Source organism: Neovison vison, chromosome 8, assembly GCF_020171115.1.
Source record: "Neovison vison isolate M4711 chromosome 8, ASM_NN_V1, whole genome shotgun sequence".
Lineage (NCBI taxonomy): Eukaryota > Metazoa > Chordata > Mammalia > Carnivora > Mustelidae > Neogale > Neogale vison.
The window spans coordinates 84,545,815-84,568,376 of NC_058098.1; the positions used below are offsets into that span (position 1 = coordinate 84,545,815).

Here is a 22,562-nt window from a genome sequence, read left to right on the forward strand (position 1 = left end):
CAGTCTCTCAAGTTACATATCAGAAGTCTTTAGCTGGAGTTTCAGCAGCTTCTTGCCTCTGCTTCATTTGCACAAACATAAAAGGAATGTGCTGGTCTTTTGATTTTTATTTTAAAAACAGAAATTGGAAGAACTTGTTGAGAATATTTGATACGACCAAGCTCAAGAACAAACAGTCAGAGGAATTGTCTCCTTGGCAAAAGTTGGGGTTGGGATGGGCTTAGTCAGCACCCTGAGCACTCAGCACTCTTCAGAGAGACCAGTACCCGAGGGCTGCTGGGTGGGAGGGGTGCACAACGTCATTAGTCCCTGGGTGGAAACAAAGGGTGCCTTCAATGGCTATTTTGTTTTCTGCTTCGTCAAAGAACAAGGATAAAGAGTATGCTACCCATGATTAATTCTGGAGAAAAAAATTCCATGCGACTAGAATTTTTTCCAAGATTTAAGACAAAACAATATTTTCAACCCATATCAAAACCCTCTCAGGACAACTGATATTGTTCATGGTGGAGAGTGCTTTGGAGAATGTGCTATTTGTTCTCATCCTTTTCCAGGCTTTGTCCTCATGGCAAACTTCAAGGCCAACAAAAGACAAAGGCAGAAGCAAGGCTGCCTCTGGACAACTGGTGAGTGACCAGCATGGGGTCGAGCACAGAAGGGATTGAGGAGTGAGAAATGGGGGTTGGTCACAAATTATAAACTGTAGGACTCTGAGTCAGTCATTTAGCCTTATAGATTGCAGTTTCCCCATCTGTAAAATGGGTGCTAGGACTAGATCAGTGGTCCCAAACTTCTCTGTGAAGCCTTCTCTGATTTCTCAGGTTGTATTTCCACTTCCTTTTTGATACATCATTTTAAACACCCCAACCATGATATTCTCTTAGACGTAATTCCTATTTAATACATACAGATGTATATTTTATCAGCAACTATAGAATTTCAGTCCTGGAACATGAAATCACAGATCACTTGTTCTTCCATGGATAGCTTGGGAAAGAGAGAAATTGAGGTTGAAAGTGGAGAACTAAAGCAAGACAAAGTAAAGATTTTTGAAATGAAGGGTTGGGCAGGACTAAGAAAAACAAGCACTAATAATTGAGGGCTTTGGAAGCACTTCCTGTGGTTTCAGTGGGGAGAGTAGGGGTAGAAATGCATGTACCTGCCATGAAGTTAAAATGGGCAGCTCCAGGACTGCAAAACTCTGGGAAATGGCAAGGGATCAGTTTTCAGAGGTTTTTCTCAAGCCTCCAACATTTCTTGGGAACCCAGATATTTTAGGAGGCAGAGACCGGGAGCTGGGAGCCAAACTTCTTCTTCGGTTTAGTTCCCCCCAAAAGCAGAACCTGAAGCAAGGATTTTAAGGCGCCATTTGTTTAGATGTCTTCTGAGGAGGTCAGTACAAAGTGTCAATAAACACATTACTGCTGTGGTCAGCTAGGGCCTGATCCTTCTGGAAACTTCTGGGACACTGTATGGCTCCCATCTTGAGTCCTCCCACCCAAGAGGTGAGAAGGTCCTGGTACATTTTTCTACCAACTCTCTTTTGCTCCTGGAAGTATTATATCTACAGAACTTTTAGCCAGGCCCTAACCGAATCTGCTTCTCCCACTGGAAGAAGCCCTCGGGCAAAGTCTCAAATGATTGTTAGGAAGCCCTTTGTGTATAAGAATAGAGACCAGATATTAGCTTGTCTGGTAGAAACCACCAAGTTGTAAAATAAGACCTTGAACATTCAGAGGAGGACCAATGCCAGAAAGAATTCTTCTCACTACGGATATTTTTAAACAAGCCCAAAAAATGATTTATAGCTATCTTAATGAAACTATAGGAAAAAAGGTCCTGAAAAGTATCTTGCTGGTGAGTATGAAATGGTGAAGGGTTAAATATCCATGTAGTAGTCATGATTACTAAAGTAAGATGAATAAAAGTCATATTTATTTTAGTACAAGAGAACGTAATTCTAATGGCTTTCAGACGTTTATTCCAAGTATCATTTCACCTAACATGATTTCTGTCATAGGGATTTAAGTTCTTGAACCATAGGCCTTCTCTCTCAGAGTTCTTAAGAATGTGGTCTCCATAGTTGAGGAGTGACGAGTGTATAGCCTTTTTTATTTCGTTTTTTTATTTGTATATTCAACCCCATTAGAAACTAAATTTTCTGTAGTAATACAGCTCTTTGAACTTTTCATAGCACCAACAACTTTTCTTTTTAAATTTCATTTATTTATTTGACAGAGAGAGAGATCACAAGTAGGCAGAGAGGCAAGCAGAGAGAGAAGGGGAAGCAGACTGCCTGCTGAGCAAAGAGCTTGATGTGGGGCTCACTCCCAGTACCGTGAGATCATGACCTGAGCCAAAGGCAGAGGGGCTTAATCACTGAGCCACCCAGGTGCCCAAGAACAACTTCTTAAACATAGTAGTTCTTCAATAATCTTGATGCCTTTCTGAATTTTTTAGTATTTGCACAGTTGTATTCCCAAAACCATTAGGGAAGTGACATAAATTTGTTTGTTTGTTTGTTTGTTTGTTTGTTTTAGAGAGTGGGGTGGGGCAAAGGGAAGAAGAGAGGGAATCTCAACTAGGCTCCACACCCAGCATGGAGCCTGACCTGGGCCTCAATCTCACAACCCTGAGATCATGACCTGAGCCAAAATCAAGAGTTGGACACTTAACTGACTGAGACACCAGGTGCCCCAGTTATATAAATATGTAAGGGAAAAATATGTTTTGATGAATGTAAACATTTTACATAAGAGGAAGAGGTTCACACAAGAACAGTAAACAGATGGAAAACATATCAAGCCCTTCTAATAACTTGAGTTGAAGGAATCTGTCATTTGGTCTGGCCACAGCCCTTCTGTTTAGCACCCTACCTTGGGGTTAGTGCTTTTCCTTGCCCTCCAGATAAATGACTCTGACCAGGACCACCTGATCAGTTATAGTGGCCAAACTCCATGGCCACAGTTTACTGGTTTAGAAGTGAGGAACTGACCCAAGGCAGGCCAGTAAGACTCCTTTCCTGGGAATGTGGAGTTGATAAAGACATGCAGTCACTATTAAAGGAAGCCTGGGAGCTCCCAGAGGCCAGGTTTCCTTCTGGAGTGAGGAGAAGCCAGGTTGAAAAATGAAACCAATGCCCAGAGAAAAGCGGATGCCAGAGACAGAGGAAGGAAACAAGCACCCAGCTGTACTCCTACCTTTCCTTCTTGTAAAAGGTTGAGGTGTTTTACTGAAACCAAGGGTTCTGTGTATTACAGTGGAAAAATAAAAATGTAATAAATGTAAGGTAGGATCCTTGCAGCAATCAAATAACAACAATTCATTAAGATGAATATTTGGAAGCATCTGATGATCCTGTAAGCTAATGTTCTTTTTCTGGAAAGCATCTTGAACATATCTGACATGAAGCAGAGACTAAATCTTTAAAATTATTCACAATCCTGACTTGTAATTCCATGATTAATAGAAATGATCAAATACTTTGTCCAAATTATAGTAATTTGGGTAGATGAAAACAAGGAAATTGGCATTTACTGAATTTTAGAATGCAACAAACAGTATGCCAAGAAATGTATATCATTAATAATTAGCATTACTGAGGGGCACGTGGCTGGCTTGGTCAGTAGAGCATGTAATTCTTGATCTCAGGGTTGTGGGTTCAAGCTCCACATAGGGTGTAGAGGTTACTTAAAAATAAAATATTTTTTAAAAAACCCTGCCATTATTGAACACTTATGATGTGTGAAGCACAGTCCTAAGGGCTTATATGTATCTTTATCTCATATAATTCTCTCATTAATCATGTGAGATGAGTATGACTATTATTCCTATTTTTTTATTTTTAAAATTTATTTATTTATTTATCTATTTGTTATTTTATTATTTATTATTATTTATTTATTAAATAAAATTTTTAATTTTATTATTTATCCATTCATCCATTCATATAATGCATTATTTGTTTTAGGGGTACAGGTCTGTGAATCGTCCTTCTTAGACAATTCACAGCACTCACCATAGCACATACCCTCCCCAATGTCCATCACGCAGCTAATCCCTCCCTCCCACTCCCCCTCCACTCCAGCAACCCTCAATTTGTTTCCTGAGATTAAGAGTCTCTTAAAGTTTGTCTCCTTCACTGGTTTCATCTTGTTTCAATTTTCCTCTCTTCTCCTATTATCCTCTGCCTTGTTTCTCAAATTCCAGATATCAGTCAGATCATATGATAATTGTGTTTCTCTGATTGACTTATTTTGCTTAACATAATACCCTCTAGTTCCATCCACATCATTGCAAATGGCAAAATTTCATTTTGTGATGGCTGCATAATATTCCATGGTAGCTATATATATAACATCTTCTTGATCCATTCATCTGTTGATGGACATCTAGGCTCTTTCCATAGTTTGGCTATTGTGGACATTGTTGCTATAAACATTTGGGTACACGTGCCCCTTTGGATCACTACATTTGTATCTTTGGGGTAAATACCCAGTAGTGTAGTTCCTGGGTCATAGGGTTGCTCTATTTTCAACTTTTTGAGGAACCTCCATACTGTTTTCCAGAGTGATTGTACCAGCTTGCATTCCCAACCCAGTAGTGTAGGAAGTTTCCCCTTTCTCTGTATCCTCGCCAACATCTGTCGTTTCCTGACTTGTTAATTTTAGCCATTCTGACTGGTGTGAGGTGGTATCTCACTGTGGTTTTGATTTGTATTTCCCTGATGCCGAGTGATATTGAGTACTTTTTCATGTGTCTGTTGGCCATTTGAACGTCTTCTTTGGAGAAATGTCTTTTCAGGTCTTCTGCCCATTTCTTGATTTGATTCTTTGTTCTTTGGTTGTTGAATTTGATAAGTTCCTTATAGATTTTGAATACTAGCCCTTTATCTGATATGTCATTTGCAAATATCTTCTCCTATTCTGTCGTTTGTCTTTTGGTTTTCTTGACTGTTTTCTTTGCTGTGCAAAAGCTTTTTATCTTGATGTAGTCCCAATAGTTCAATCTTGCTCTTGCTTCCCGTACCTTTGGTTATATTTCTAGGAAGAAGTTGCTGCCACTGAGGTTGAAGAGGTTGCTGCTTGTGTTCTCCTCAAAGATTTTGATGGATTCCCACCTCACATTGAGGTTCCTCATCCATTTTGAGTCTATTTTTGTGTGTAGTGTAAGGAAATGGTCCAGCTTCATTCTTCTGCATGTGGTTGTCCAATATTTTTCCTGTTTTTTATATGAAGAAACCTCTTAGAGAGGTTAAGTAATTTGCTCATGTTCTCACAGAATGCAAGTGGCAGAGCCAGGATTCAAGCACAGCATGGCTGCCAGCACCCACACCCTTAGCCAGACATTATAGATTACCCTCTTTTACTTTGGAAAATGTATCATAGACTGCAAAGGTACTACAAAGGAAAGAAAAGGCATATGGATGTGTGTGGAAGTATTCCTTAGTACATCCAAAAACTAGAAAAGCACCTCCCACACATATCTATAGGGAAATAACAGAGCAAGTCAAATGTGTTACATTGAGACAATAATATGTTATATTGCTGGAAGGAATGATAAATATGAGAAACATAAACAATGGGTTAAGGACTACAGAAAGCAATAGCAGATAAGAAAAAAATGTATAATTCAGAATGATAAATATTGGTTTCTTACAATTATGCACAATTATTTTTTATGCAGCGGTTGAATGGGAGAAGTCTTCAAGGTTTATGAAAACCTGGAAATTAGATGAGATTTTTTAAAGGACGTTCATGTTGCTATTGTTACTTAGATAGTCCTATTTAAGTTCCATTGTAAAGTTGATTAAATACCCAATTAAAAGCAAACTTATTAGAGATTCAAAGTTATTAATGGAAGAAAATTAAAAATAGAGGTTTATGAGATTAAAAAAGATTTTTTATTAGGAAAGCCTCATTTGAAGAATATAAATAAAAATGAGATGGACTGCATAATGTACTAAGAAGAGAAAAAAGTACAAAATAAAGATATAAACTCGCATCTGCTTGACCATCCCTGTTCTAATGCAATTCTACCTGTCCCTTAAAGTCTTGCTATAGCTCTACCATCCAGAGATCCCTTACCAGAAGCTTCCTCTAAGTAACTGGTGCTTCATTGGTCTCTCTTTTATGGTTCTTGGCCCCTTTCATCTTGTTTTAGAGCTATCTGAGAAGTTAGCCCTCTTCTCAACCATAAGTAAAAGTCGGAACCATGTACCTTCAATATCTTTGTAGGCCCCAGTTGCTCTTGTTTTAGAGCTATCTGAGAAGTTAGCCCTCTTCTCAACCATAAGTAAAAGTCGGAACCATGTACCTTCAGTATCTTTGTAGGCCCCAGTTGCTCCGTGTTAGCCACAAACATGTGTTTGTTGGATGAATAAGTGTTCTTGGAAAGAGACAAAAGACTTGGAGGCATAGTTTTGAACAATAAGCAACTGTAGCCGGGCACATGAGAGTGGTTGTCCTTGAGAGTGTTACTTCTTAGGTAACCAGCTTGAGGAGGTGAGTGTTGTAGTTCTGGTGGACTCCAGAAGGACCCCAGAAGCATAAAGTGATTTTGATTTCATGAGGTCTGTGTGGCTAGTATATCTGGAGATGATCATGAACTTTGATTTATGATTCCAGCTGGGAGTGAACATTGAAAAGAGGAAAGTTGAACAAATAGTGGGAGTAGAACTTAGAGCAGATATTGCAGAGGTGTTGTTCCAAAGAGTTCTTATGGTCTTTATCTGATAAGGACCAAGGCCCTTCTTTTATGTTTGTTAAAAACATCAACAACAAAACCTTTATTGTGATGAGCACTGGGTGATGTATGGAATTGTTAAGTCACTATATTGTACACCTGAAAGTAATACACAGTGTGTTAACTAACTGTGTATGTAACTGCAATGTAAAGAAAAACTATTTAAAAAGCCTTTAATCATAGTTAGTTTAGTAGAATGAGAAAGTGGATTGGACATTCTTTCACACACACACACACACACACACACACACACACACTTTCTCTGTCATGCCAATGATGCCATTGTCGGGTTTTTTTTTTTTTTTTTTTTTTTTTACCAAATAGGAGAAGACACATAGTGTCAAAGAATTCCTGTTCTTACTTAAGTTCCAAGGGGCCCAAGGACTCTAAACCTACTTCACACTGGGGGCGCCTGGGTGGCTCAGTGGGTTAAGCTGCTGCCTTCAGCTCAGGTCATGATCTCAGGGGCCTGGGATCGAGTCCCACATCCGGCTCTCTGCTCAGCAGGGAGCCTGCTTCCCCTGCTCTCTCTGCCTGCTTCTCTGCCTACTTGTGATCTCTCTCTGTCAAATAAATAAATAAAATCTTTAAAAAAAAAAAAACCTACTTCACACTGACTATGACTGTGAAGACAAGGTAGTTCTGATTCAGATGGTATACAAGATACCTGCTGGCTCTTCTTTTCCCTTTGTCTACATGATGTATGGGGACACCTTGCAAGTTGGAATTGTAAGCTCTCTGAGTTCAGGAACAAGGTCATAAATTATATACACAGTGTCTGAGCAATCCAAGCTTAAATATTGACTAATACGATTTTATCTACTACCAGTCACAAAGACATATACTCTCCTAATACCTACTCTTATGGAAACAAATAATTCCTGTAACTTGCCCATTAAAAACATGGAGTTCTCTTTAAAAACTTTTTTCTTTGAATAATTTTTGGCTTTTTCTCTGTCTTCCCTCACTAGAATGTAAGTTCCATGAGAGCAAAACTATTGTCTGTTTTATTCCAACTATGGTACCCTCCAGAACCTATAACGGTTCCTATAGCTCAGTAAGTCCTGTGTGCTGAATAAGTGAATGAGTAAATGGTTGAATGACCAAGCATTGTTCTGGTTGTAGCTTTAAAAACTTTTGTAAATATTAACTTGAATGTCTTCCATGAATACACACATGTGTGGCTCTTCAGTGGCCTTTCCTCCCCTACCACTCTTCCCCACCCACTGATCAGATAAACTAAGTAATAGTTGGCCGGCTCTGCATTAGGACCCATCTGGCTCTCACCAAGTATAAAACAAAAATGCTTTGCTTTTACAAAAACTTATGTGGGGAATTTACATCTCAAAAAATATGTTTGTAATACCAAAGTGTATTTTGTTTTATTAAATCCAGACTGCTGGGTGGAGTCCCTTAGCTAAAAAGTGACTCTCAAGCAAAATGAATTGCTTGTTATTCTCACAAAGAATTTACAGGAAGCGATTTGTAAAGGTTGCCATCAGGCTGAAGTCATTGTTGGCACTAGGAATCAGTGTGTCATCAACCTCAGAGCAATCATTTAACCTGGGTCTGCTCAGAGAAATCTCCATAATGCAAGGAAAATTGAATTCTACTGCTTCAGATGACAATCACTTTTGATATTATTCCCATTTGATCATGAAGTTAAAAATATTTGACATAACAGTTTCTCTCATCCTGCCACTACATAGAAATATCTATATTACATCTGCTAAACACTGTCCTGTTGTTATGAGCTATTTCACAAATAGTTTTTTTTTTTAAAATCTGCTTTCCTTTTCTTGTTGTGTGTCTCTGTATAGAGAGACACTATATACACACACACACACACACACACACACATATATATATATATATATATATATATATATCCAGATATATATGTATCTGGAGAGCTAGGAAATGAATGGCTTGCCAACTTATTTGGCCCATTCCATCAAGTAACCTGTTTGCTGGTTAAGTGATAATAGCAAAAAAAAAAAAAAAAAAAAAATCTACTCATCTTGAAGGACTTACTATTCTTCAATCTAGGTGACAGACGGACAATTGTTCTGGAGAGGTTTCTGGGGGAATCATTACAGCAGAGAAAACCTGGATCCAGATATGCCATGAAGGTGGACAGCTCTGTGCTCCTAATTTCTGTCAATGTGTTGATTTTCATCACCCTGGGAAAACAGGGTTAAAAAGATGGAAACACATAGATTCATAACATTAGCAGCTGCTACACTAGTTCTCTATGTTTCCAACACTAGTTTCTAATGACAAAGAGGAAAAAAAGATCTTGACAAACCACAATGATCATTTTTTAGCCTTTTCTAAATGATGCTCAATTCATTTACTGATTCAACAGAAATGTATTGAATGCTGTGAGGCATCAGCACAAAGTAGACTGAAAATGACGCAGAACACCTTACTGTTCAGACACCCATACTACTGAACAATTTTGAATGAATGTTTCCTTCACTATACACTGGGAACAATCATCTACGGATGTTAAAATCCCTCCGACTATCTCACATGGAAAATACAGCAACCATCAAGTCTGAGTGCTTCACTCCATTGAATAATTATCCTACAAAAAGACTGACAAGAAGTATGCGGTCCTCTCTTCTCTCCAAACACAATCACACCCTTTGTTTAGCAGCTCAGTCTGCTGTCTGTAGTCCTGTCATTCAGCACCCTGACTCTCGGCTCCTAAGTTGAACAAGATTTCTTGATTGAGTCAAGCCATTCATTTGCTGATTGTTCCAGACCAGTGTGGCCTGTTGGCTGCTATCACCCTCCAGCAGCTAATGCATATAGTGTGACACGATTTGGCCTGATAGCACTCCACAGTCCACCTGTTGTTCCCATCTCTTGTCCATTCCACAGCTGATTAGGCAGCCTCCATCTGTGATTCTTATGCATCTGGGCCAAAGAAATTAATTTGCCCTCATCATTCCTAGTTGCAGCTGGCTAATTGGACTCCAGGGTCACTTCCTTGTCTTATATAATTAATCAACCTCTACTTAGTTAATTATTACAATATTTGTTCAACAAATATCTATTGAACATTTACTATGTGCCTGTCCCTGTGCAAGGTGCAGAAGATACAACAGGCCATGCAAGTTCCAGTAACCGAAATTTAACGTAATTCTTTAATTTCTACCTAGTTTTCCTATTTTTAAGTTGAGTAAATGTTTTTAAACTTAGGTATGAAACCATGATCTCTCCCCTTCTAACTTCTTTTATTGCTTCAAAGTCAAAGAAAATTATCATATCTCTTGAGATCTGATCAACATTCACTCACTCTTGTTTATTCACTTATTTATGAGTTTAAAGATATTTAGTTACTTAAGACTTCTGGAATGTATTTGGGGGGTGTTATGAAATATTTGATACAAAATAACTTTTTTTTAATAAATGTCTATGTATTTTTTTAAAGATTTTATTTATTTATTTAACAGAGAGAGACACAATGAGAGAGGGCACAGAAGCAGAGGGAATGGGAGAGGGAGAAGCAGGCTTCCCGCTGAGCAGGGAGCTGGATGAAGGGCTTGATCCCAGCACCCTGGGATCATGACCTGAGCCAAAGGCAGATGCTTAAGAACTGAGCCACCCAGGCGCCCCTGATATGAAATAATTTAATTCAAATTTCTAAATGAATGATTTTCACAAATGTGTGTTTAAAAAAATCATCTCATTGTTTTGTATTGCACTTGGTCATTTCATAAAATGAGGCTTATTCCTGAGGCTTCTCTTCTGTTTCACTGACTTATATTTCTGTTTCATTTGCTCTTTCTTTTTTCATTTTCAGAATATTTTTCTTATCCTCACCTCTTTATTTTTCTAACTAAATATAACTTTCTTTAAATTTAAAGAAAAGTCCATTTTTATTTTGACTGGAATTGTGCTAGATTTAAAAATAATATTAAGAATAGACATCTTTACAGTATTTTAATCTTTCCAGATGTTACTGCCCAATAAGTTTTATTATTTTAATAAACACTTCTTATTAAGTCTATATCTCTTTATATTTTATTGCTATTATAAATTGGATCTCTCTTTTAAATTAGAAATTTCTAGTTTGTAATTATTGGTATTCAAGAATCTTAATGACTTTTTTTATATTTTATGTTTTATCTGGCCATTTATTATCCTATTAAGTCTAAAACTCTAGAAGATTCCTTGGGCATTTTGTTAGATACATAATCAACTGTTTTCGAATAGGGATTTTTTTTTTTCTTCCACTATTTCTTTCTTTTAGCTTTGTTTCATCTCTCTCTCCCTACATTGGCCTGAATTCCCAAAACAACATTAAGTCAAAATGATGATAGAGGGCATGTCTCTAGTAAGATCGGCTTAAATACTCTCTTCATGCTTTAACCTAGTCAGCAACACTGAGTGGGGGAACAGCAATGACAAAGTTTGGGATCTAACAGTACTGTATGAAAAACTTGGCCTTTCATAAATTTAATAACTGTGACTAACTTGTGCTTCTTGGTCTTTGGGCTGAGATCTAGTAATTATGATATTATGGTTCTATTAGTGAAATTTAGTCAGGAACTGGAAATAAGATGTTTGTCATAAATTGAAGCTTTATTCTAATTCAGGTTAACAGTGCTACACCTATCACAAAATTATAGTTCGAATGTCAGGTTTCTTCCAAAAATAATGTCTCATGCTGATTTAAAAGCCCATGTAGCTACTAAGGAATAAATTGTGATTTTGAATAGCAATATCAAAAATATTCATTCTTCCAATGTGCTATGCTTCTAGAAAAGCTACTAGAAGTCAAAATTATATGAGATAAGCTGAGTTTTTCCATAGAAATAATAGTATGATAAATTCAGAATTGAATTCATAACATAAGGGTCAAATATCTAGGTTTTCCTAGCGATGCCTACAAACACCATGTTAAATAAAATATAAATGTTATAGGGACACCTGGGTGGCTCAGTGGGTTGAGCCTCTGCCTTTGGCTCAGGTCATGATCTTGGGATCCTGGGATCAGGCCCCACGTCGGGCTCTCTGCTTGGTGGGGAGCCTGCTTCCCCCTTCTCTCTACCTGACTTTCTGCCTATTTGTGATCTATGTCTGTCAAATAAATAAATAAAAATTTTTAAAAAAATGTTATAATGTTTGTTAAACTTATCTATAAGCTAATTTATTTATTGACTAGGGCAACACAGTTAGCCATCATGTGACTTCATGTTTCCTATAGCATCCTCATATTCTACATACATTTCTCATTTTGGGGGTCATTTCTTCCTATTTTAAATGAAGTAAATTAAAGGTGAAGGAACACGTTTATCAAGGTCATAAATTGCAGAAAGGATTCTTTGGAGTGTTGGTTTAGAGCAAGAGTTTAGACAGAGGTTTTGGAATAAGATGTAATTGGATACAAGGCCTGATTCTGCCCATTATTCATTTAAAAATATTTTGTGAGTTTTAGATCCTAGGGATCAACAGTGAACAAAACAGACAACATCCTTACTCTAATGGAGTTTACATTTTAGTACCACTTTCTGGCCATGACATTAAAAAAATTTTTTTGTTAAAATTCTAGTCAGTTAAGAGAGCAATATTGGTTTCTGTGGTAGAATTCAGTGATTCATCACTTACATAAAACACCCAGTGTTCATCATAATAAGTGCCCTCCTTAATACCCATCACCTATATAGCCCATCCCCCACCCAGCTCCCTGGTCATGACATTTTAAAAAGTTTTCTTTTGTCTTGTTTTTAACATCTCTGGGCTTCAACTTCTTCATTTGTAAAGTAAGAATAACAGCACCTACCTCATAAGGTCATTTCGAAAATTAAATTAGCTAATGTTTATGAAGCACCTAGCACATATCACAACTCAGTAAGTGATACTGGGGGGTGTCTGGCTGGTCAATTGATAGAGCATATTACATTGATCTTGGCGTCCTGAGTTCGAGCCCCACATTTGGCATGGAGTTTACCTAAAACAAAACAAAACAACAACAACAACCAAAAGACCAAGGGCGCCTGGGTGGCACAATAGGTTGAACATCCAGCTCTTGTTTTAGGCTCAGGTTGTGATCTCAGGATCATGAGCTCAGGCCCCATGTGGGAGTCTACTCTCAGCAGGGAGTCTGCTTGGGATCCTCTATCTCCCCCACCCCTCTCCCTCTGCCCCTCCTGCTGAAGCTCACTCTCTCTTTTTCTCAAATAATAAATAAATCTTAAACAAGCAAACAAAAAACATGGGTTGCCTGTGTGGCTCAGTCAGCTGAGCAACCGACTCTTGGTTTCAGCTTAGGTCATGATCTCAAGGTCCTGAGATCAAGCCCCCTATGTGGCTTCACTCTTGGTAGGGAGTCTGCTTGAGAGTCTCTCCTCTTCTCCCTTTGGCCCTCCCCTCATACTTGCTCTTTCTCTAAAATAAATAAATCTTAAAAAAAAAAAAGAAAACAGAAAACAAAACAAAAAATAAATGGTAGCTTGTTTTCACACTTTGACAGTTTTTTTTTTTTTAAAGATTTCATTCATCCATTTGACGGACAGAGATCACAAGTAGGCAGAGAGGCAGGCAGGGAGAGGGGAGGAAGCAGGCTCCCCACAGAGCAGAGAGCCTGATGCGGGGCTCAATCCCAGGACCCTGAAATCATGACCTGAGCCGAAGGCAGAGGCCTTAACCCACTGAGCCACCCAGGTGCCCCTGGTTTTCACACTTTAAAGATAAACTTCTGAAAGAAAGCTTTTTAATGAGAATTTTGAAAAAAATTTTAAATATTCATTACAGAAAAAGAGAATGTTTAAATCATTATCTAGAAAGAACTATTATTTTTAATACTACTACTAGATTTTTTTCTAAACATGTGTATATATATGTGTGTATGAATATATATATTTAAGATTTTACTTTTTTTATTTGTGAGAGAGAGAGCACACGAGTGGGGAGGAATGGCAGAGGGAGAGGGAGAAGCAGACTTCTTGCTGAGCAGAGTTTAATTCCAGGACCCTGAAATCATGACCTGAGCCAAAGGTAGGTGCTTAACGTACTGAGCCACCCACTTAACATACTGAGGGTATCTCTCACCTCCCCCACCTTTTTTTTTAAGATTTTATTTTTTTATTTGACAAAGAATGGGATAACAGGTAGAGAGGCAGGCAGAGAGAAAGGGGGAAGCAGGCTCCCTGCTGAGCAGAAAGCCCTAATGAGAGCTCAATCCCAGGACCCTGAGACCACAACCCAAGCTGAAAGCAGAGGCTTAACCCACTGAGCCTCCCAGGTGCCCTTCCCCCAAACCCTTTTTTAAGTAGGCTCCATGCCCAGAATGGAGGCCAATGTAGGGCTTGAACTCACAAGCCTGAAATCAAGACCTGAGCTGAGATTAAGAATCAGATGCTCAACCAACTGAGTCACCCAGGCACCCCTATGCATATATTTTTAAAAAGAGAAACTATAGCATATACTTTGAGACCCATTTTGCCCAACTACCCTTCAGAAAGGTTGAACCAGTGTATACTTCAACCAGCTATATGTGGGAGTGCCTGTCTCTCTTGGGGGAGATTTAACATCAAAGTCATATAGCTTTGAATGTAATCCTGTATCTACAAAACCAAATGTCCTTCCACCTCTCACCAGTTCTCTTATAAAAATGAGTTTGGGGGAGAAAATATGTGCAAACCACTTATCTGCTAAAAGCCTTACATTTAGTAAATGTGTGTGTGGGTATGTACATGTATTTAAACTCTCAAAACTCAACAGTTAAAAAAAAAAGTTATAACATGGGCAAAAGACATGAAAGGATTTCACAGAAGAGGGTGTAGAGATGGCAAATAATGACATGAAAAGATGTTCAACATCGTTAGCCGTTTGATATCACCACACACCTATCAGAATGACTAGAATTTTTAAGAAGTGATCATACTACTGGTAAATGTGTAGAGAAACTGAATCTATCATATACTGCCGGTAGGAATTTAAAATGGTACAACCACTCTGGAAAACAGTTTGGCATTTTCTTACAAAACAAAACATACAATTCAGCAATTACACTCTTGGACGTGTATCTCAAGAAAATGAAAAAGTACATTCACATCAACCTGTACGAGAATGTTCATTGCAGCTTTTTTCTGACTAGCAAAATGCTGGAAACAGCCCAAATGCTCTTTTTGTGGGTGATGATTAAACAAACTATATGATACACTATGGAATATTACTCAGCAATAGAAAGGAATAAACTATTGGTACATGAAAACAGCCTGAGTGGACCTCAGGGGCATTATGCTGAGTGCAAAAATTCAATCTCAAAAGCTATATGTGGTAAGATTCTATTTTTATTATGTTTTTGAAATAACAGAACTATAGAGATTGAAAAGAGGTTAGTGGTAACCAGATGACACACACAGAGGAAATGAGATGGGGACACATTCACACCAAGTGTTACTACCAGGGAATTACTTTGCTGAATTTCGTATACTTATGGTCAGACAGATCTATACATGACATTGAGTTATATAGAAATATACTTCCCTCCCACACACACACAAATGAATGCGGGCCACAAAAATGGCAGCAACTGAGTAACATACTACCTATGATTAGTACATCAGCAGTAATGACCAAGGTCAATTTCCTGGTTTTAGTATTATACTACAGCTATAGAAGAGGACATCATGAAGGGTACATATGACTCTTTATACTACAATTGCAAATTCCTGGGCATTTGCAATTATTTCAAAATAAAAACTTTTAAAAAATGAATTGTAATTATTACTATGGCTCTGAGTTTTTCCCTTTTATCAGTTATTTTAAAGGATATTAAAGAATTAGATTTGTCAGGCAAAGATAAGATAGTGATGCTATTTTAAAAACAATCTTACTCAAAAGGAATATTAGCTTGTAAAATAGTCATCTTGCTGGGCCACCTGGGTGGCTCGGCTGGGAAGCATCTGCCTTTGGCTCAGGTCATGACCCCAGGTCCTGGGATCAAGCCCCACACTGAGCCCCACATCTGGCTCCCTGCTCAGCAGGATGCCTTCTTCTCCCTCTCCCACTCCCCTTGCTTGTGTTCCCTCTCTCATTGTGTCTCTCTCTCTGTCAAATAAATAAATCTTTAAAAAATATAAAAAATAAAATAGTCATCTTGGAATCTTGACTACTTATGCATATGTTTTGGGCCATTGTGGATCAAATATTTTAGAAATCCTCTTTCGTAATTGCCTGCAGAGATCTCCAGCCACTGGCAAGTACGAAACCTTACTTTGTAAGATGTTCTTTTGAACTATTATATTTTCTTCCATCTCCCTTTGCTTCATCTTAGTTCTACATGTTCTCCAGATAAAGATGACCTTATCTGGCAAATATAGGACTCCCGTAAGACAAAGGAAAAGAGGGTCCATCAGTTTATTCTTTCTTTTGTTTCAGTCTCTGGATATTTGTGCTTTTAACTTGTTACAATTTTCCCATGTGATAGGGCATGTGCAAACATCTCAGTGCCTTCATCTCAGTGCCTTTCATTGTCACCAAGGTACAGGATATTTGAAGGAATATGAAGCAATTTTTAGCTCTCTTAATTTTTTCAAAAGGTTTTATTTAATTTAGAGAGAACATATGTGGGAGATGGCACAGAGTGGGAATGTCAGAGGAGGATGGAGAGAGACAAGTAGACTTCAAACTGAGTGCAAAACCATATGTGTAGCTCAATCTCACAGCCCAGGATCATGACCTGAGCCAAAGTCAAGAATCCAATGCTCAACCAACTGAGCCACCCAGGGACCCCACAACATTTGTTTATTTTAAAGCAAATAATAATAAATAATAAATAATAAATTAATAAATAATAATAAATAATAAATAGCAAAATCAAGGAAACTTAGTTGATTTGTTTTTTTAACTGAAGTTTTCTTGGCTCTTGGTCTTCGGGAATTAAATGCCTTTAAGATATGATTTGAGAATCTCCATGGTGGCTTGTAGGATTATATTTTCTTACTGAAGTGAGGAAATAGAACTTAAGTGTGAGAAAGGAAAAACAAATATATCACATGTTTGTTCAAGGAGGTACAAGTATTGAAACTCAAAATGACCCTGTGGGTTTTGTGGATGTTACCTGAAGTCATTAATTTCACATTGAGAAACTGCCTTTGGCTCAGTGAAATCAGATTTTGAAACACTATTTGACTGTTCAATAGAAATAAAGCACAGTCACCAAAGGGATTCATAAATTTTGATGAACACTACTCTTGCTATAAGTTTCTTCAATTGCCTTTAGAATACAAACTCCGAATTAATAAATCTCTAGCCAAGTTGTTCAGTTTTCAGAGAAGTTCATTGAATTGAAAGCAATGCCAAATCTCTGATTATTTTAGAGACTAGTACATTAATCTTGTCTTTATACTAAATTTTATGCCTCTCTAGTCAATTCTGGCCATTGTTTGGATCTATCTAGCTGTAAAAAAAGGTATATTCCCTTTTAAAGAAACTATTGAAATTGAGACAGGGAAACTGAAGGATTCCATAAAAGTCTGCTTTTTTCTTCTTTTTCCTGCTTCTATTCTTGCTAGGATCTGCACCCCCACCCCACCTTACACATGCATGTAAATAGCCTCCTTGTAAGAGACAAGGAGTAAATAAATGGTTCTCTAGGATAAATAACATCTGAAGAATGACCAAGTGAAAATGACGAAGGAAGCCATCATATGCTAATTCCATACCACCAGAAGCTAAACATTTCAACACCAAGACCCCTGGCTCCAAGGAATGACACCTGAGCTCTCATCTTTGTTCTAACTGGTTCCTGGATGCCTGAAAAGACATGTGCACTAGACCACTGTCCCCGGTAAAAACCCCAGACCCTGAATACAGGAGAGACTCCTTCCTTTCCTTTTTGAGTCTCTTGGATACTCACTCTGTTATCTGCTCTCTCTGTATCTTCACTAAACTCTGCTTTCAGAATCTCCTGCTGGTTCACATTTGATTTTCATCCTTCACGAAGACACAGACCCTCTTGGCTGGTCCTGCAGTACCCCTCCAGTTCCTTGGACCCAGACTACCAGCATCAAAATGAAAGCAAAAGCCACTTTATTTAATGTTGAGCTGGAATCCAATTTAAGATAAAATATACTTGCAGTTTTAGGCTAGATCTCTCAACTTACAGCATGTGCTTTGGAATGATTATTCAGTTTTAGAACTGTATTTGTATTACAGGTCAAAGCTCTCTTCTTCCTTCTCCCCTTCCTCTTACTTCTTTTCTTCCTCCTTCCACTTTTTCTTCTCCTTTGTCTCCTCCAACTCAGCTAAGAGGGAAGAATTGCTTCTCTGGAATGAAAAAGTAGGTGATAATCTAGATGAACTCCAGAGGTGGAGGCATCCATGTCTGGTGTTACTTGTTTGTGTGGGTGTGCCCAGATCCAAAACAGAATGCTTGAATCCTTGAATGCTGCACTATTTTTTTGTTACTGTTCTAGAAAATATATAGGTGTGGGTCTGGTATCAATTAAGTCCCTAAGTTTTGCAGTAGTTTTGCTATTCATACAAATGCATACAAATGTATAAAAAATGGAGTTGGGGTTCAAATTACTTCTTGTTTAGGATTTAGGGAGGGTTCTAGTTTATTTCCATTTACCTAGCTGTAAATTGGAATTTCTGTGAAATATATTTTTGTACAATTGACCCTTTTCTCATTTTCTTTTGTATATGTTCATTTTATTTTTATTATTTTTATTGCAAAGTAACTCAATGAACACAAAATTATGTATAGATCACATACACATATATAAATAATTTATAGTGTAGAAAGTAAACATCTCCAACTACTTACAATATAGCCCCACCTCTTTCCACACCTATCTTGAAGAAGTAAACATAAACACAGTTAAATCTTTGGTATCTTTCCAGACTTTTTTTGAGAATATTCAGGCATACACATTGTTTTTGCAAAATGAAGCCTTACTTTACATATTATTACATAATTTTTTTACTTAATAATTCATAATAATTCAGACTTCTGATTTTTAAATGACCAAGGGATTTCCATTTTATAACTATTTCAGCATCCATTTAACCTTTCTTCTGCTGTTGACATCAAGGTCTCATAGTCTGAGCTATTCCAAATAATATTCCTTATACATACAACCTTGTATACTTATGCAAGTATTTCTACAGAACATAAACCTAAAACTGCGAGATAAAAATGTTTTTAAATTTGAGGAGTGACTGGATGATGCAGTCGGTTAAGTGAGAATCTTGGTTCTGCTCAGGTCATGATCTCAGTATCATGCTTGTGCTCAGCATGGAGTTTGTTTCTCTCTGCTCCTTCCCCTCTGCTCTCTCACTCTCTTTCTCTCAAATAAATAAAGAAATCTTTAAAATATATAAATATATTTTTAGGCGCCTGGGTGGCTCAGTTGGTTGAGCGACTGCCTTTGGCTCAGGTCATGATCCCAGACTTCCAGGATCGAGTTCCGCATCGGGTTCCCAGCTCCTTGGGGAGTCTGCTTCTCCCTCTGACCTTCTCCTCTCTCATGCTCTCTCTCACACTCATTCTCTCTCAAATAAATAAAATCTTTAAAAAAAAATAAAATATATAAATGTATTTTTAAATTTTGATTATTCAGTTTTAGGATATTGCATTGTGATGACATTTATTATATGACAATTATTTATCACTCCAAATAGGTTGTCATGATTCACTGTGACACTTCATGAAGTATGAGTTTTCTTTCCTCATATCCTAGGCAAACCTGAACTTCATCCATATGTTTAATTTTTTGTAATTTGATGAACAAAAATAGGATCTCATTTTTATTTTTTAATTTTTTAAAAAGATTTTATTTACTTATTTGACAGAGAGATCCCAAGTAGGCAGAAAGGCAGGCAGAGGAGGAGGGGGAAGCAGGCTCCCTGCTGAACAGAGAGTCCAATGCAGGGCTCCATCCCAGGACCCTGGGATCATGGCCTGAGCCGAAGGCAGAGGCTTTAACCCACTGAGCCACCCAGGCACCTCAGGATCTCGTTTTTAATTTGCATTTTCCTAATTGCCAGCAAAGCTGAACATCTTTTCATATGTTTATTAGATGTTAGCAGTTTGGGTTTTTGCGGACTACTTGTTCATATTTTTTGCTCTTTTCTTATTGAGTGTTGCCTTTTATTTGTTTATAGGAGTTGTGCTTAAACTAGGGATAGGAATATTTTCTCTGTTATGTCTTTTACAGAAGGTTTATATTTTTATGCAATCATTACTCCACATTATTTTATTTATTTTTTATTTTTTGGTGGCTTCTGAGGTTTGTATCTTACTTAGGAAGATCTTCCCCAATATTATTAAAGATTTTGTATGTTTTATTCCAGAACTTTTATAGTTTTACCTTTTTTCATTTCACTATTTAATTCCTTTGGAATTTAGTTTTTAAAATGTATGGTATGAAGAGAACTCTAATTTTTTCTCCTAAATGGGTATCTAGTTGACCTCAAACTATTGATTAATCCATTCTTTCCATAATGGTTTGAAATGACATATTTTTCATACACTGAATTTAAAATTCATATGTATCTGTTTCTGAACATTATTTCATCCAATTGATCTATTTCTATACCAATATTACACTATTTTAATCACGATAGCTTTATTGTAAACTTTGTTAAAAGATTCTGTTCCTTCTCATTATTTTTATTCTTATAATTTACTTGGTAATGATTGCTAATTCATCCAAATAAACTTGGAATTACCTTGCCAATTTCCATTAAAGAATCCTGCTTTTAAATTTGAGGTGATTGATCTTTACAACATTTCATCTTCCCATCTTGAATCATAGCATGTTCTTCCCTTTTTCTGGGTCTTTTAGAATACTAAGAAGTTTTATAGTTTTCTTCATCTATAGTGTATTTTTGGATAAGTTTATTCCACAGTAGTTGGTAGTTTTGTCGGTAAAACAAATGGGGTCCTTTTTTTTTTTTTAAGATTTTATTTATTTATTTGACAGGCAGAGATCACAAGTAGTCAGAGAGTAGTGGGGAAGCAGGCTCCCTGCTGAGCAGATAGCCCGATGTGGGGTTCGATCCCAGGACCCTGGGATCATGACCCGAGCTGAAGGCAGAGGCTTTAACCCACTGAGCCACCCAGGCGCCCAAGGGTTAAAGGTTTTATTTCCATTAAATTTGTTTCGATCTTTATTATTTCCTTCTTTCTATTTTTGTTGTTTCTGCTTTTTTTCTAATTTCTTATGTTGAATGCTCTGTTCATTTCTTTTCAAACTTTTTCTTACCAATAGACACACCTAAAAAGACTATAAAACTCCTCTGAGTAATATATATATATTTTTTAAAGATTTTATTTATTTGTCAGAGAGAGAGAGGGAGAGAGAGCGAGCACAGGCAGACAGAATGGCAGGCAGAGGCAGAGGGAGAAGCAGGTTCCCCGCCGAGCAAGGAGCCCGATGTGGGACTCGATCCCAGAACATTGGGATCATGACCTGAGCCGAAGGCAGCCGCTCAACCAACTGAGCCACCCAGGCGTCCCTCCTCTGAGTAATATTTTGACCATATCCCACAAGTTCTTTTCCTTCTTATCTACTTTATTGAGGTATAATTTACATAACATAAAACTTACCATTTGAAATGTAGAATTCAGTAATTTCTAGCAAATTTATAGAGCTGTGCAATCATCATCACATTTTATTTTTAGAATATTTTTACCCTAAAAAGAAGCTTCTACCCTTTTGCGGTCATTCCCTAGTCCCCACCTCTAGCCCCAGCCACTTGGTCATTTTTTAAAACATGAATGCTCAAATCCCACCTCATACTATGAGTCAGAAATCTGAGAATGTGGTCCTCACATGTGTGTATTCCAAAAGATCCTCAGGTAATTCAACTTTGACCCATCTTTGAGAACCACCTTGATATGAGAAGAAAGCCATTAAACTGCTTCACAAGGAAGTAATCAAGGAGAGTTGCAAAGTTAAATAATTCATTGGAACACAGTTTAAGGAATCTCAAATTCTTTAAATTACCTTGGTAACACAGGAACCTTGAGTCCAGGGATTGAATCAATTCATTTTTATATTTCTCACAATGCCAAGTATACATACATTATGATTTACATAAAGAAGATGCTTCAAATATATGTTTTTTTTTAAAGATTTTGTTTATTTATTTGATAGAGAGAGATCACAAGTAGGCAGAGAGGCAGGCAGAGAGAGAGAGAGGAGGAAGCAGGCTCCCTGCTGAGCAGAGAGCCCCATGCGGGACTCGATCCCAGGACCCTGAGATCATGACCCGAGCCGAAGGCAGCGGCTTAACCCACTGAGCCACCCAGGCGCCCCCAAATATATGTTTTAAATGTAAAATAAACAGACGTTATTTATGTAGATGTCAAATCTACAAAAATTATTCCCTAAAAGATATTTTTGACTCAATTTTAAAACTTATTTAGAAAGCTTTGTTTTTCATATACAATTCCAAAGTTTATTAAAGTCTAACTTATACTAAAACATAACAAATACTATATTTCCCAAACATATTTCCTCTTCTTATAAAAATGAGTTAATAAAAAAAAGAGTTAGTTATAACTAATATTATATAACAAATCCTGCATAATAATTAATCACATATTGTTAATTGCTATAAAAATACATTGGATTTAATTAGCTTGAAACATCATTCTCTGTATATCATAAAATGAACCATTATTCTTTGGATGATCATTCTTCAGAAGGAAGTACTTTTTTTTACCAATCTTTTAATGTATTTATTAGTACTTCAATAATATTGAATTTGTAATTAAGAATGCAATAATGAAGTAGTACTCTAACAATTAAATTTAAACTTTCCATTTCAATGAATGTTGGAAC

The 22,562-nt window shown here is 37.2% G+C and overlaps 1 protein-coding gene across 1 annotated transcript in view; it reads left to right on the forward strand.

The window, feature by feature from the left end:
- The first annotated feature begins 347 nt into the window (after positions 1-347).
- EHBP1 (EH domain binding protein 1) overlaps positions 348-22,562 on the forward strand; it is a 442,694-nt gene continuing 420,479 nt past the window's right edge. The window contains exon 1 of the mRNA XM_044264063.1: positions 348-626. The gene's annotated coding sequence lies outside the window, so the exon portion shown is untranslated. The remainder of the gene's footprint in view (positions 627-22,562) is intronic.